We start from the raw sequence: 15,930 nt of genomic DNA, 5'->3' as shown, positions 1-15,930 counted from the left end.
GAGTCTTCTGCATCCGAATCCTCATAAGGTGAGTATGGTCCTTCCTGATGGTCTGATAAATCTGATCCATCCGAGGAATAGTCAGAGGAAAGAGGTTCAGGGGGTCAGTCCTAGGCCTTTTTTCAGGAGGGGGTTGTGAGGCCCTGTCTGGGTGAGGTTGGGATCCCCTGATCAAAGAAATAAGGTCCTCAGCGAGGCTGAGAATCTGAGAACTGGAGGAAGGTCTGTGAGGGGGAGCTTTTGTAGGTAAGGCCTTGGAAAGTTTAGCTGCTTTAGCCCTGGAGAAGGCCTTAATAGACATAGAAGCAGGGGGTCTAGCTGCCCCACGTGCAGGAGTAGAAATGTCCAATGGAATGGTGTCTGACAATTCTTGTGTGCCTGCTTCTTCGGTAGGAATTTCTGTAGCTGACTCAGCCGGGGCCTCTGTGGCCTCGGTTGTCAGTGGCATGCTTGCGGCCGAAGGAAGAACCGAGGATTCGGTTTCAGCCAAAATCGAGACACTCGCGGAAGGCCTAACCGTGGTTTCAGCCGAAACCGCGGGCCGCGAGTGTCAGTCCTTTTCCTTGCGTTTTTTAGCTAAATGAGTAGTCGGAGTCTCCGACGGCATTTTATATGCAAAAGCGGGACCAAAAAATTCTTCTGCAAACTCCGACCAACGTCTAAGTGTCCTTCGGTTGAAGGAAGCACAGGCTAAACAAGCTGATACGTCGTGGTCTGGGCCTAAGCAAGGAAGGCAGTAAGAGTGGAAATCCTTATGAGGTATTTGTTTCCCACAAGTTAAACAATTATTTACTTTTTCTGACATCGGCTGAGGCAAGAAAGAGTCCCCAATGGGGTACTTAGCTTTTTTAGAAGTCTTCGGTAGCTGAAATCTCTGGATCTGACCGACCGGCATTTGCGAACAGCTTCTGCTTCGGGCACCGCGCGGCAAGAAAGACTGAGGAAAATGACGTTGGCTGATGCCTTTATACCCCAGGAGCTATGACGTCGTGTGAAGTGCGACATCAGCCGAGGCCAGACCCAGACTTTGGAATCCGGCCGACCGAGGGCTGCCTGAGGCAGGACAACCCATATGTTATGACTGCAGATGCATCCTTGAAGGACATCCCTATATTTACACTAATCTAGTCCTAACATCATCTTCTAATAACCTAATTAATCATTTAAAATTGAGCAAGTTGGGAAACTCATTAGACTTTCAAAGTGTTTTTATGAAAGTCCTCCCTGTATTACCTGATTTGGGGTGCATAAGAACAAAACTCACGTGTCTGCTTTTATTTACCAATTTCAATCCTGATTGATTTGCAAAAGAACACCACAAATATTATAAAGAACAGACCAAAATATAAGGCAAAAACTTTTTCAGACAGCAAAATGACAAACAGCTGCCAGCCCTCACCATTATCCATATACACACAAACATAAACCTATACAGCTATCAATGACAGTCACTTGTATGACTGAAACTGAGCACCACAGAATTCTGGCTGTGATCAAATACATGAAAACATACATAAATGATGGACACAAAATGTATCTTTACAGCTCAATGTCAGAATACAGTACGCAACCCAATGCACCCCCTCACACTCCTTTCAACCTCTTAGCTCAAGAATCAAAAAGAAAGCTAGAAATAGGGGGATAGAAGACCAAAATCAGGAACAGGTATTGCTCTTACATACTTAGAAAGGTTGCTATAACAACAGGCTTTACATCGATATGTTTTATTTTGAAGGCTATTAAATCTGAAACTCAAATACATGTCGTTGTTTAGTGATTGAAGTCCTCAATCACCTCCCAGCGGTACTTCACAAGGAACAGACCAAAATATAAGACAAAAATCGCAGACATTCTTGGACAACAAGGCCACATAAAGGCATGTATGCCCCATACATATTGTTAATATTTTCATGTTGGGTTGTTATAATATATGCAGGAATGTAAGAAGGTAACAAAAGCTAGATAAGTGGCAAGCTAAGTGCCATGCATAGTGCAATTACAAAACAAAATGATACATCACTCACACAACCAGAGAGAGACAGACACACACAAATTACAAACATTACTTAAAAGTAGCAATGTTGCTCCCGGGCTCATAATTCTTCCATTACTTTCTTCTTTCAGTCAGGCTGCTTTGGCTACCTAAGGCAGTCCTGAGTCATCTCCTCGCTGCTTCACACCGTAGCCCAGTGAGCTGCTTTCTGAGCCTCATTTCCACTTTCTAGCGAAAGCAGAAGAAATTTGCAATGTTGAGCTGTTAATAAACAGCCTGGTAAATACAGTAAGCAGAGTTTTCCCTCTTCGGTGTTTCTCTTAACGTGTTAATGGGGGGGGGGGTACAGCTGTGCAGCCAGAGCCACAAGCTGCCCTTAGATATAATTGACTGACAAGATATCTATAAAAACTTCTTAGCTCATTTTCTCCCTCTCCTCAGTGTTTACTACTCAAAAATATACATAAAGAAAATATCATTTGTTCATAACTATTATTTAATATGTACACATTACTCATTTTTTCTCACAGTGATCTTCACTGAAATGCTTGTGCGTTTTTCTTTTTGAACCTGTATGTAGTATATAACTGTACTGAACACTACTTTGTATAGACTAACTAGATGATGTGTATTGTTCATCTTACTGTATGGATACTATTGTACTATCTATTATATTTTGCTTATTTCTGTGGAGCTTTTCTTCCCGGGCCTCCGCAGAAAATGGGCTTCTGGCCCAGTCAGACATTCCCAGTAAACAAATGTAAATAAAATAAATAAATAATAATTGATATAATATCAGTAATAAAGGATTAGCACTGTCTGTTGCTTTGGGAGAAATGTATGGAAATGAATGAAATTTATTGAGAAAAGCTGTCTGGAAGGAAACTAGCTACATAACAATGCTTTATGAATTTAGCCATTTTGCAAAGAATGCTCAATTTCCTGGGTCAATACATTTGAACACAGATTCTTGATTTACAGATGTGGCATCTGTGTAAAAAATTACAAACAAAATTATGGAAGAAACACATACCCTGAATCATAAATTTTTATTTTCTAGGCTAGGTGTCTTAGCCTCATGGTGCTATGCAACTGTTAGTAGAATGTACACTTTTGAATCATTAAAAATAAATAAAAAAATCTCACATATGCACAATTGACTAATAATGGACATGGCTGCAATCTCTCATTAGTGTCGGAACCACATAGTGCTGAAAACGTCTCTGTGCACATGTCCTTTGACAGAGAGTATACCAGCACTCCTCACTGAGATTACAGAAGAGCCCCGCTTCTGCAATTAATACCAGTCATTAAAGTTTCATAGTTGTTATTGCTCAGAAAATGCATGTTTGTGTAACACACATTATTCTGTTAGCTTTTTAAGTGGATTAGAGTTATCTTCCTCTCATCTGCTCCAAGTTTTGCAGATTATCTCCAATTTTGTCTCATGTTTTTGTCTTGTCCCCCATTAAATTAAATTTCTGATGAAGCCCCAAGGATTAAATTCAGTCAGTAATAATGTCAGTCATTTAGAGTTTCATAGTTCTTATTGCTCAGAAAATGCATTTCCATGCTACACCCATTAGTCAGTTAGCTTTTAAATTTATATACATTATATATATATATATATATATATATATATATATATATATATATATATATATATATATATATATATATATATATATATACATACATATATCCACGCACAGACACACACACACACACACACATCATCATCATCATCTTCTTCTTCTTCTTTTGGCTGTTCCCCTTAGGGGTTGCCATAGCAGATCAATTGTTTCCATTTCTTCCTGTACACTGCATCTTGCTCTGTCACACCAACCACCTGCATGTCCTCTCACCACATCCATAAACCTTATTGAAAAAATTACATGGAGCTGCTTACTGCTTGGTGTGATGGATTTGAAGTGTTCTTATGACACTCAGTCTTGCTGGCTGGATTCTGCTAAAATTCAAAGTCTGGTTATATTTGCATTCACAGTCTGTTGCATACAGAAACTTGCAGAATATACACTGATGAGAGAATATACTTTGCAGCACTTGTCTTTAAGAGCAGTAACCAATAAATTTTATAATAAATCAAACTGGACAAACGTTGCAGCTTAAAAGTACTGTTCCAACTTTACTTCTCATATAGTACAGATGATGTGAGAGATATAACATTTACCTTAGGACAAATGAGTCCCTACCATACCTCAAACATGACTGGATTTATACAGCTCTTTATATACAGTTTTAGTCCTCTTGGTATTCTATTTTGGAGAATTGCTTATCCTGTAGAAACAATACTAAGCTTCCTTGTTTAACGATGTCTTGTAAGAGACCAGCTTTTCTGACAGTGTGAACATCCTGTATTCTATTTGGATCTTTGTACAAAAACATCTGTTCTTGTGCCAATGCTGATAAGCATATCCTGTTTTCCATGCAGAAAAGCATATTTTTGAAGAAACACATTGTTCTGACAGTGTGAACATCCTGTATTTTATTTAGATCTTTGTATAAGAACATCTGTTCTTGTGCCATATCCTGTTTTCCATGCAGAAAAACATATTTTTGAGGAAACACATTGCCACAGTGTCATTGTCCATTCTTTAAAAGCAGATTTTACATTTTTGCTCTTGCATACATCCTGTTTTTAAGTCTGTAAGGGAAAAATGTCCATTCTTTAAAAGCAGATTTTACATTTTTGCTCTTGCATACATCCTGTTTTTAAGTCTGTAAGGGAAAAATGTCCATTCAGCAGATTCCTTTTCCAAGCCATGGTCATTTAGTATGACTGCTGATCACATACTACGAAACTCTGTTTCTGCATTTAAGCAAGCTTTTTCTTTCAGCATATTTACAACATAATTAATTTCAGCCTTATATTAATAAAATCTAACAATTCCCTCTGTTTTTAAACATACTCAAAACATTTTATATAGAAAACACAAGAAACAAACCTTTAGTTTGATACAATAAATCAAAATGCAATTTTACATAGTTAATACAATGATATTAAAGTATTACTACCAAAACTGAATGTATTTAACAACTTTTTCTTTTGCAGACCATTCTGTGAAAATATTTTATCAGTTATGAGCTGTGTCTGCTTTAGTTTAACTTGATCAATTTATTCTTTTGCAATCATAGAATTTCATTTATGACTTAGAACTGTTTCATTAACTCTTTGCAACTGTTGAATTAACACCATGTGCTTCTGCAAGCATTTATACCTGAAAATATACAGTTTCAATGTCAATTTAACCATAACACTGTGATCATGTCTTCGAACTGCTCATTAACATCTTGGTAAAATACTGAACTGGGCTTAGATAATAAATATTTGAAAACAATTATTTTACTGGGGTAAAACCAGTGATATTACAACTTGACAAATTACTTTTGAACTTATTACAATGTATCCTGATTAGTATGTATTTACACAGAGTGTTTGCTATTTATGCATTTCAATCTAGTAGGTATCTTGGACCCATTGTTTTCTTTAAATATGTTTTTTTCACACATATTCATTACTAGACATTAATTTTATTTGTACTGAATTTTTCTGCATTTGTACATACAAAGACTATCATTTGTACTGAAATTTTCTACATTTGTACATACAAAGACTGTAAAGTACATTTAGTCTAATCTTACAAATTTAATAACATTAATATTAAGCAAAATCTTGGAAAATGTTTGTCTCTTTAGAAATATCTAGTGGAACTGATACCAAATGCATATGTCGTGTTATTTTAAACTACATACTCAGCAATTAAAATATTCATGCTTTTTTATACCAACATTGTTTTGTCAAAAACATGTTGAAATAGTGACCATTCTTGCTATTAGAAACATTTATGCATTTTGCATATCTTTATTCTCTCTTTATAGCTTTAATAAAGCAATTTTAAGTCATCTCTTGTTTTTTAAACCGTCTCTTGTATAGCTTTACAATTTAACAGGTTGTAAATACAATTTAATTGTAAACAATATAATAATAACCATTATGATAGCTATTAACAACTTGTAAAATATCTTATCCTGTCAGGTTTAATCCAGTTTACCAGTATTTCTAATACACTAATACCTGTTTTTCCCCCCATAAAAGAGTATTGTCAAGAAGGAATGAGATATTTTTTCCTGTAGCTTTATTTTAGACCCTTGTTGTTTATTTTTTCTGAAGCTTTATTTCAGACCCTTGCTGTTTATTTTTTCTGTAGCTTTATTTCAGACCCTTGTTGTTTATTTTTTCTGTAGCTTTATTTCAGACCCTTGTGCAGAACTGCTTATACAGTCAGTGTAAAACTGAGAAAGTGCCCCTCCCCCTGTAGTACTTCAGCACTGTTTTCCTGCCCTATGCTGTGAGAATAGAATGTATGTTAGCCCAACACTTTGGTTATACATTTATTTTATTAGGTTACTAAATAAAGCTTTCACTGTATATTACCTCTAGTAGGTATTTACTCCCTCCTGCACAATTGATTTGAACTGTATATATACTATAGCCCATTTGCTGGCTGTACTTGATGCAACTGAGGTTTTTTTTTTCTTTAACATTTACTTGCAAACAGATTATCAGTGACATCTATGCACAATTGTGACATTTTATTACAATTACCAAATAGTGTTGCCTGTAAACATTTTAACAATTATGTTTTAATAACAATGATGCTTTAGAAAAACTCAAGCTACTTATCTGGCAATCAGTCTTGTTGTTTATCTGATCTTTCCAACATTTCCTGTAACTATTCATTCAGTCTAGGAAGGTCTGAACTCACATTTTATACTCTATAAACTATAATTAATTCTTTTAGCATTTTTCCTTTAATGTGATTGTGATTTGTATAACTATGCATTTATACTACATTACAATTAGCTTACATGGATTTCAGTATTTTTTTATTTATTTATCTTTTTAACTATTTAACTGTCCCGCCATTAATTTTACAAAAACTGTTTGACTAATACCATCTGTGATTTTATTTATTTTTAAAATTCAGAACTTTAACTGTTTGGTGTTACTATACAATTATAACATATGTTTATTTATATTTGCTGTTGTCTGCCTTTTGCTTTTGTGCATTGTAAACAAATGTACTCTAGATGAAAAGAACACACATGCATGTCTGTCTTGTATATGTATATCTTTATAGAAGCATGTCATTTCCCTATCATCCTAGCATGCATGCTTAACCATTTTCAAAACATAAACATATTATGAAATATATTTCTTTTGCACAGATTAACTGTGTATGCAGGAAATTTTTAGTTTTTGTCAGTTCAGCTAATTTATTTCCTTTATCCTGCAACTGCTGTTGAATAGTTTCCTGTAATATTGTATGGTCTTTCTGACATTTTTTAGTAAGCTGTTCTGCTGAATTTGTAACTCCTATGCCCTTTTGAAAAGAAGTGTGTATAACTTGTCTAAGCTTCCTGAACTCATTATGTCTGTCTTTTAGAAGTTTACTACATTCCTTTGTAACAAAATGTACTAGGGGTTCTATCAGTAACTGATTTGACTCACATGTGGTGACAGGACATAACTGTTCAACATCAGAATGTAATGGAAACACTTTACCCTTAGTTAATTCTTTATCATGAACAGATCTGTCTTTACAGTCTATTTTTTAGCAATATGATGCAATATTATTTTATGGCATAATACACAAAATGCAGTTTTTGTTGAAGCACACACTAAACATTTGTCATTTTTCACATGGTTTTCTTTGAGATACCAGTCAAATATTGTAATACATTTGCATAATGCCTTACTATCAACCTGCCCTAATAAGGTTTTACATTTACTAATGTGCTGTGTATACCAACATAGCAATTTACTAAAGTTTGGTTTACTCCTGCATGAATTATAAATAATATCCATACTATCCAATAAAAAAACTGTCTAAGAATATACAAACTATGTAAGAATATACAAACTGTCTTAAGAATATACAAACTATCTTAAGAATATACAAACTATCTTAACATCATCCACACTAAATATGTGACACAGAAAAAAGTCTTACCAGTTAGCAAGAAAACAGGTGATCAGGCTGCTGCTGCTGATGGCTAGAAATTTTTCAGAGTCACTTGAGAAGCTGGTGAAGCACAACAGGCAGCGGACTACTGTGCTGGTGGACATTCACCTTTTCTTGAAGAATTTATGGCACTGCGAATTTCTTGAACTAGTCTCACTCCAGATTGTAGACGTCTAATAAACTTTACTACTGCAAGCTGCATAAACTGGAATACTTCAGTTTAGGAGTTGCACATACGTACAAATGTTAGTTACTGCAATTTGACTGAAGTGACCCTCTGCAGGGCTTACAATCACTCCCCCTGTGTTTGAATGCAGATTGTAGGTTCAAATGCAAGCTAGCTTGCCACTGAAAAAATTACATGGAGCTGCTTACTGCTTGGTGTGATGGATTTGAAGTGTTCTTATGACACTCAGTCTTGCTGGCTGGATTCTGCTAAAATTCAAAGTCTGGTTATATTTGCATTCACAGTCTGTTGCATGCAGAAACCTGCAGAATATACACTGATGAGAGAATATACTTTGCAGCACTTGTCTAAGAGCAGTAACCAATAAATTTTATAATAAATCAAACTGGACAAACATTGCAGCTTAAAAGTACTGTTCCAACTTTACTTCTCATATAGTACAGATGATGTGAGAGATATAACATTTACCTTAGGACAAATGAGTCCCTACCATACCTCTAACATAACTGGATTTATACAGCTCTTTATATACAGTTTTAGTCCTCTTGGTATTCTATTTTGGAGAATTGCTTATCCTGTAGAAACAATACTAAGCTTCCTTGTTTAACAATGTCTTGTAAGAGACCAGCTTTTCTGACAGTGTGAACATCCTGCATTCTATTTGGATCTTTGTACAAAAACATCTGTTCTTGTGCCAATGCTGATAAGCATATCCTGTTTTCCATGCAGAAAAGCATATTTTTGAAGAAACACATTGTTCTGACAGTGTGAACATCCTGTATTTTATTTAGATCTTTGTATAAGAACATCTGTTCTTGCGCCATATCCTGTTTTCCATGCAGAAAAACATATTTTTGAGGAAACACATTGCCACAGTGTCATTTGTCCATTCTTTAAAAGCAGATTTTACATTTTTGCTCTTGCATACATCCTGTTTTTAAGTCTGTAAGGGAAAAATGTCCATTCTTTAAAAGCAGATTTTACATTTTTGCTCTTGCATACATCCTGTTTTTAAGTCTGTAAGGGAAAAATGTCCATTCAGCAGATTCCTTTTCCAAGCCATGGTCATTTAGTATGACTGCTGATCACATATTACTAAACTCTGTTTCTGCATTTAAGCAAGCTTTTTCTTTCAGCATATTTACAACATAATTAATTTCAGCCTTATACTAATAAAATATAACACTTATCTTAGGTCTTCCTCTTTTCCTGTTACCTGGTAGCTTCATCCTTAGCATCTTTTTCCCAATATACTCAGCATCCCTCCTCAGCACATGTCCAAACCAACGTAATCTTGCCTCCCTGGCTTTGTCTCCAAACCTTCCATCCTGGACTGACCCTCTAATATACTTATTCTTAATCCTGTCCACCCTCGTCACACCCAGTGCAAACCTTAACATCTTTAACTCTACCACATCCAGCTCAACCTCCTGCCTTTTTGTCAGTGCCACTGTCTCCAACCCATATAACATAGCTGGTCTCACTACCCTCTTGTAGACCTTCCCTTTCACTCTTACAGGTACTCGTCTGTCACAAATCACTCCTGACACTCTTCTCCACCCACTCCATCCTGCCTGTACTCTTTTCTTCACCTCTCTTCTACACTCACCGTTACTCTGAACTATTGACCCTAAGTATTTAAACTCATCCACCTTCACCACCTCTACTCCTTGCATCCTCACCATTCTTCTATCTTCCCTCTCATTCACACACATATACACACACATACATACACACACACATTTATATATTTATATTTATACACACACCATATATATATATATATATATATATATATATATATATATATATATATATATAGGTCTACTGCATTTGGTCGAATTACACGATCGAAAATGATTTCAGGCAGCCCAGTTCACTGAAAGCACATTTGGTCGAAAATGAAATATAACCCCTGCCCCACTGCAGTGCGACCCTGGAGTGAGAATAATAAATAAGGGGGGGTGTGGCCCCCAACATTTTGCAAATAGTTTTTACTGAACATATATGCAGCAATGTATTTTTAATGGATACACCTTAATATAATGGTGAATACACTACAATTATGTGGGGGGGTGCTACCACCCCCACAGCCTCCAATGTGGGAGGCTGCACCCCCCACACCCCCCCCTTACTTATTATTCTCACTCCAGGGTCACACTGCAGTGGGGCAGGGGGTATATTTCATTTTCAACTAAATTAATTTTGACCAAATGTGCTTTCAGTCAAATGTGCTTTCAATGAAGCAGGCTGCCTGAAATAATTTTTGACCAAGTGTAATTCGACCAAATACAGTAGACCTATATATATATATATATATATATATATATATATATATATAAAGAGAGAGAGGTCTACTTTAAAACATCTAAAACCTATAACATCTAATTTCATAACATTGAGACCAGAACACCTAAAACCCAAAACATCCACAATCCATAACATCGGATTTCATAACATCTAACACTACAAATCACATGAAAATAATATCCCCTCCACATATAATGACACCAAACTACCAAACACACTTTTTACTACGTTTCTGCAGTGGGGTAAGCCCCCCACACCCACCGTAAATTAAATATACCAACTCCAAGATCACACTACAGTGGGAAAAAGTTAATTTCATAACCCCACTGTATCAAGCCCCCCTGCAGAAACATAGTAAAAAGTGTGTTTGGTAGTTTGGTGTCATTATATGTGGATGAGATGTTATTTTCATGTGATTTGTACTGTTAGATGTTATGAAATTCGATGTTATGGGTTTTAGATGTTTTGGGTTTATATATATATATTTTTAATTTATCTTCACCTTATTTCTGTCTTTCTCCAGAATTCTTGAGCAAAATTGAGAGGCATTTTGGTACGTTTATTGTAAAAGTTGTGGCTTTCTGGCAAATTGTTGTGGATTGCATTCATTAAATAACAGGCATAAAAGTTTCAGACTTTGTATCCTTCAGAAAGTTGCTTTGTAATGCAAAGCTTGTTTTTCTAATGATATTTAAAATCTGTTCTCAGTTGTATCTTTTTCTCTTTGAGTTAAGAAGTTGAAGGAGCAGAGGGGAGTTAGAACCATGTAATACAACATGTTGCAACAGTGGTAAACAAAGATATATTGCTGGGCTATTATTTTTGCAATATATGATTCTGATAGAAGAGAGCTGAGATTAATTCATACATTCATTTATTCATCATTCACATGATCTCAGGCAGAGATAGAAGGTGTACAGTCATATAAGTGGTTGTAATTAATGATCATACCTGTGTGCATGTGTGTTTATTTATAAATACTTGGTTCCTGCAACTCGGCACGTAAAAATCTACTGCCAATCATTAGTGGACAGGAGTTCTGCTGTGGCGACCCCTAACCGGGAAAAACCGAAAGACACAACAACAACTTGGTTCCTGTATCCCAGAGTAGTAATTGGTATATTGAAGAAATCAATTGCAGTAAAACAGGAGATTTATCATATAAACCATGGTTTTTTGGGTACGATTATTAGTTTTCTTGTTTTGCTGAATGCTGACAGTGGTTATATTTCTTTCTGAATAAACTCAATGTATATACCTTAATTGTGAACACATTTTTAATTTAGCTTGTTTTCTTGAAAGTGTGTGGGTGTGAAATGCACTGTGTTGTGCTACAACAGAGTTTGCCTGCCACTTAAGTAGAGAAGCAAGGATAGAAGTAGTTAATAAAGCTGCTTTCTATATAGTAGGGTTTGAGGGCCTCTGCCATTATTTGTCTACTGTGAGACTCTTACAAACTCACTTCATTAAACAGTACTCTTGGGAAGCCCCTGAAAAGGGATAATTGCATCCAGGTAGGCTGAACCAAGACTTTGGCAAATTCATTACATACCGTATTTTGAATACCTATATCCTTCACATAGTTAAGTAGTGTCTTTCTATATTCTTTTGACTATGAATCCCAGCAAATTTCTTAGTTTAATGGCTTGCTATATGTACTTTCAATAAATGTGAGTTTTGAGGGTAGATGTTTACTGTTGCTCATGCTGTTCAATACAAGAGTGAGTTTTATGTTTTGTTTAGCAAATGGCTGTCAGTGCTTTTGCTCTAAATTTAAAATGAAAGTTTTATGTAAATCTAAATCTCTGCGGATTATTGTAAAAGTAAAAAAAAAAAAGAAGATAGTCTGTACACTGATAGGCTTGAACAGCGTTTTATAGTAGTATGGGAGGGTGAAGGATACTGAGATATTGGTATGTTTGGGGGAGCCCAGTCTGTTACCCTTTCCTGCACCCCATTTGTCCATGCTCTAGCTCTTCCTGCTGCCCATATGTACGATGCATATATTTAATGCAATGCATCCAAGTGGAATGCTGAAAATCACTGGCAGCCATGTCTTTCCCTTACAGCTGAAGAAAGCTTGGAGTACACTGTTTTCAAGAAGAGCCAACTACTTTATGAAATTTATAGCTGGTTTACTATCTGCATGAGTTACTGATTTTAATTCAGTATCTTGTATGTCATATAATTTGAGTTATGGTTTTAGTGTATTATCTGGTTTTAAAAATGTTTTGAATCTTTGCTTTTGAAAAAAAGCTTACAATACTGAGGGATAAAAGGGCCAAGACAAAAACACTGAGTAGTAAGATACTCTGTGGTTAGGCCACCAGTCCAAGCTTTTTATCTGATGTTGCAACAGAAATGTACAAAGTGAAAGTAGCATCATCATGTGTATTTAAGAAATGTGAACATATATACTGTGTCATTGGAATAAACACTTGGCTGGCAGTAGGTGCTTATACTCATAGTCTGTAACAATTCATTTGCTTCAGTCCCCCATCAGTGACTTGTGCTATCAGATGCTTCTAATCTGCTTTCAGACAATCAGGAAATATTCAGTCACAAGTGGGAGCGGGTATGGTATTTAAAAAGAACCCCCATGGCTAAAACAGTGATGGCAGTGCCCCAAGGATGCCATTGGAATCTACAACTGTCCCCAACCACATTGGAAGCAAGTCTGGGAGTAGGAGATAAACTGTTAGACCCAGTGTGAATGTGGGACACTGGGGCTCAGGCTGAGAAATGATGATATCCCAAGGGGGGCAAACAAACAACCACCCACCCAGCAAACAACAAAGGGAAAGCTGTCTAGGACTGTGGGGTAAAAATCTGGAAGTTGTAGTCACATGGGGTCTGCATGGAACAGATGAACCCACAGCTATGTAGATACTGGGATACAGTTCCAGGCAGAATGAGTCACAAAGCAGCAAGAAGTCATCCTGGCCCAGGGTAGTGACATACTGAGAACATGCTTAGCACACTGTATACTTCTAAAGGGAAGGGAGAATCCTTTATACAGCAGACAGTTGTCTCATATGAGATGAACTCTGTAGTAACCTCAAGAAACTGATCAGGCAGCTTGAACCTGTTCATATGGCCATTACTCAATAGTAAGAAAGCCATACCATGCAATGAGGCTGAGGTTTAGAAGGTCTTTGCTAGGAAGAAAGGCTTGAGGCTTTGACACTGTTTCAAGCTACAATGGAACAAGGAGAACTATTGTTTAATCTGCTTAACAGCATAAAACAGGTCGAGAATAAGAGTTTGTTGTAGCAAAGAGAGGGAATTATAAATAGGGTGTTTAAGGCAGACCATTTTTAGTAGGACCTAGTGAAGTACCATGACATAGGAAGGATGGGGAATACCTGGAGTACCTTGTCTTAAAAAACTTCCTCCTGCAAGAGCCTAGAAAGGATTCAATGCATGAATACACATCCCTTGTAGATACTAACAGAACGGGAAGAGTGTAAAATGGTAGTTGCCAGACTCTCTGATAAGGATTGGGGGTAGGAGTTTAAAGCTTTGCATGAACCTCATAGGCAGATACACATGGGCTTGTATTGCATAACTTACTAACATTGATGAGATCGGTTTCCATAGAAGCATATAACACTCATACTTATACAATGCAGAAGTTAAACAAACATTCCAAACAACTGACACTACATGCCTTCACAATGAAAAATAGTTACCTTAGAGACAAAAACACCTATAAGATCAACAACAGATAATTTGTTCTGTGAGCAATAAAATAAACCAAATCAAATTAATTCAACCTTTACTCTAAGGCTTTATCACAAACGTCATACAAGCGAATGCTAAACAACTCAAATTGTAAAGCATATAATAAAATACAATTCAACATAGCATTTGACATCTATCTTTCTTCCTAAATAAAGAGCAAGCCATTCTGAAGTAAAACAAATTATAGGTTGCAGCCCAGATTACCTTTTTCAGTAGGTGTACAAACCTGTATGTCTTGCATTTATTTTATACCAGGTGCTGCAGTTTCATCCCAAAACACAAAGACATTCTGTGGGTGATCCTCTAAACTGCTCTAATGCATGCACACCATGTGAAAGTGTGTGTGTGTGTGTGTGTGTGTGTGTGTGTGTGTGTGTCTGTATACATATATATATATATATATATATATATATATTATATATATATATATATATATATATATATACATACACAAACACACACACACACACACACACACACACACACACACACACACGTATATGGGTCCCCTTCTGAGGATCGAAGTTTCAAAACTTCGAACATCATATGGCTGAGGACCGGATGTTCGACGTTTTGAAACTTCTAATGTTCTGAATGGGATCGCTGTACAGCGCACAATGAGATATTTATGCTTTCCTCGCTGTAGTGCGATCTCAGAGTTGGTGTATTTAAATTAGCATGGGGCTTGCCCCTCTGCAAAAAAATGTAAAATCAAACTTTTTTTTTATTTGATGTTTAGAGTTTCAAAACTTTGATCATCTGGTCCTCAGCCATATGATGTTCGAAGTTTTGAAACTTTGATCATCTGAAGCAGACCCATATTATATATCAATACACACCAACTTTTTCACATCCTGGACTGGGCCCCATATTCAGGATCATTTTCTATGTCTCATGCCCACTGAATGCTGGGAGAGGCTCAGCCTCCCCCCATAACCAAGCACTGGATTAGGGGAGTAAAGAGAAAAAAGGAAAAGAGTGATAAAAAGGTCTGGGGGAGAAGCAGGCGGCTCACAGAACAGCCCTTCATATTTGTACAAGAACTATATCTTTTTAAATGAGGTAGGTTGACAGAATGGCTAAGGTGTTTACCTTACAGACACAAGGTGCAGGGTTTGATTCCCCTATAGGGTAATCGGCTAGGCTTAAAGTGCCCCTCAAGGGCAGTTAGCCTAGTACTAACCTATGGACCTATATTACAAAAGGTATTCTTTTTGAGGGAATACGTAGGTCAAAATTAGCATGGGAAGGGCACAACATTTATATCTGTTTTTATCAGCCCAGCACACTAGGAAGACAATATTGTTGGGTGTGCCCAGAGAGTACAGCTACACTAGGTTATGGCACGCACTTTTACATAGTTTGTAATAGTGATATTTAACAAGCTTAAGAAACCCCTGCTAGTGAGAATTTCAAAGTGCTGAATTATGTAAAGGAACAGTCTGAAATAATGGTAAAAGACATAAGATATAAGACACCAAATCTGTGTAATGGGAAAGCACTTTACAGAGTCAAAGAACCTCTAGAAAACAGTACAGCTGTATAGAAAAAAAATGCAATTATCAATTCCTGCCATAGTGCAACTCATTACACATACGCACACACACACATACATAAAACCCCGCAAATATTATAAAATGGAAATGAGC

The 15,930-nt window shown here is 36.4% G+C and overlaps 1 protein-coding gene across 2 annotated transcripts in view; it reads right to left on the bottom strand.

Annotated features, from left to right (window-relative positions):
• LOC122809435 (transmembrane protease serine 13-like) overlaps nt 1–15,930 on the bottom strand; it is a 548,009-nt gene that overhangs the window by 492,019 nt on the left and 40,060 nt on the right. The window lies entirely within an intron of this gene.

The sequence above is a fragment of the Protopterus annectens genome, chromosome 8.part0 (genome assembly GCF_019279795.1).
Source record: "Protopterus annectens isolate FY-2018-M chromosome 8.part0, PAN1.0, whole genome shotgun sequence".
Classification (NCBI taxonomy): domain Eukaryota; kingdom Metazoa; phylum Chordata; order Ceratodontiformes; family Protopteridae; genus Protopterus; species Protopterus annectens.
Note: the sequence above shows the minus strand (reverse complement) of the source record. Positions and strands in the feature narration are given on the sequence as shown.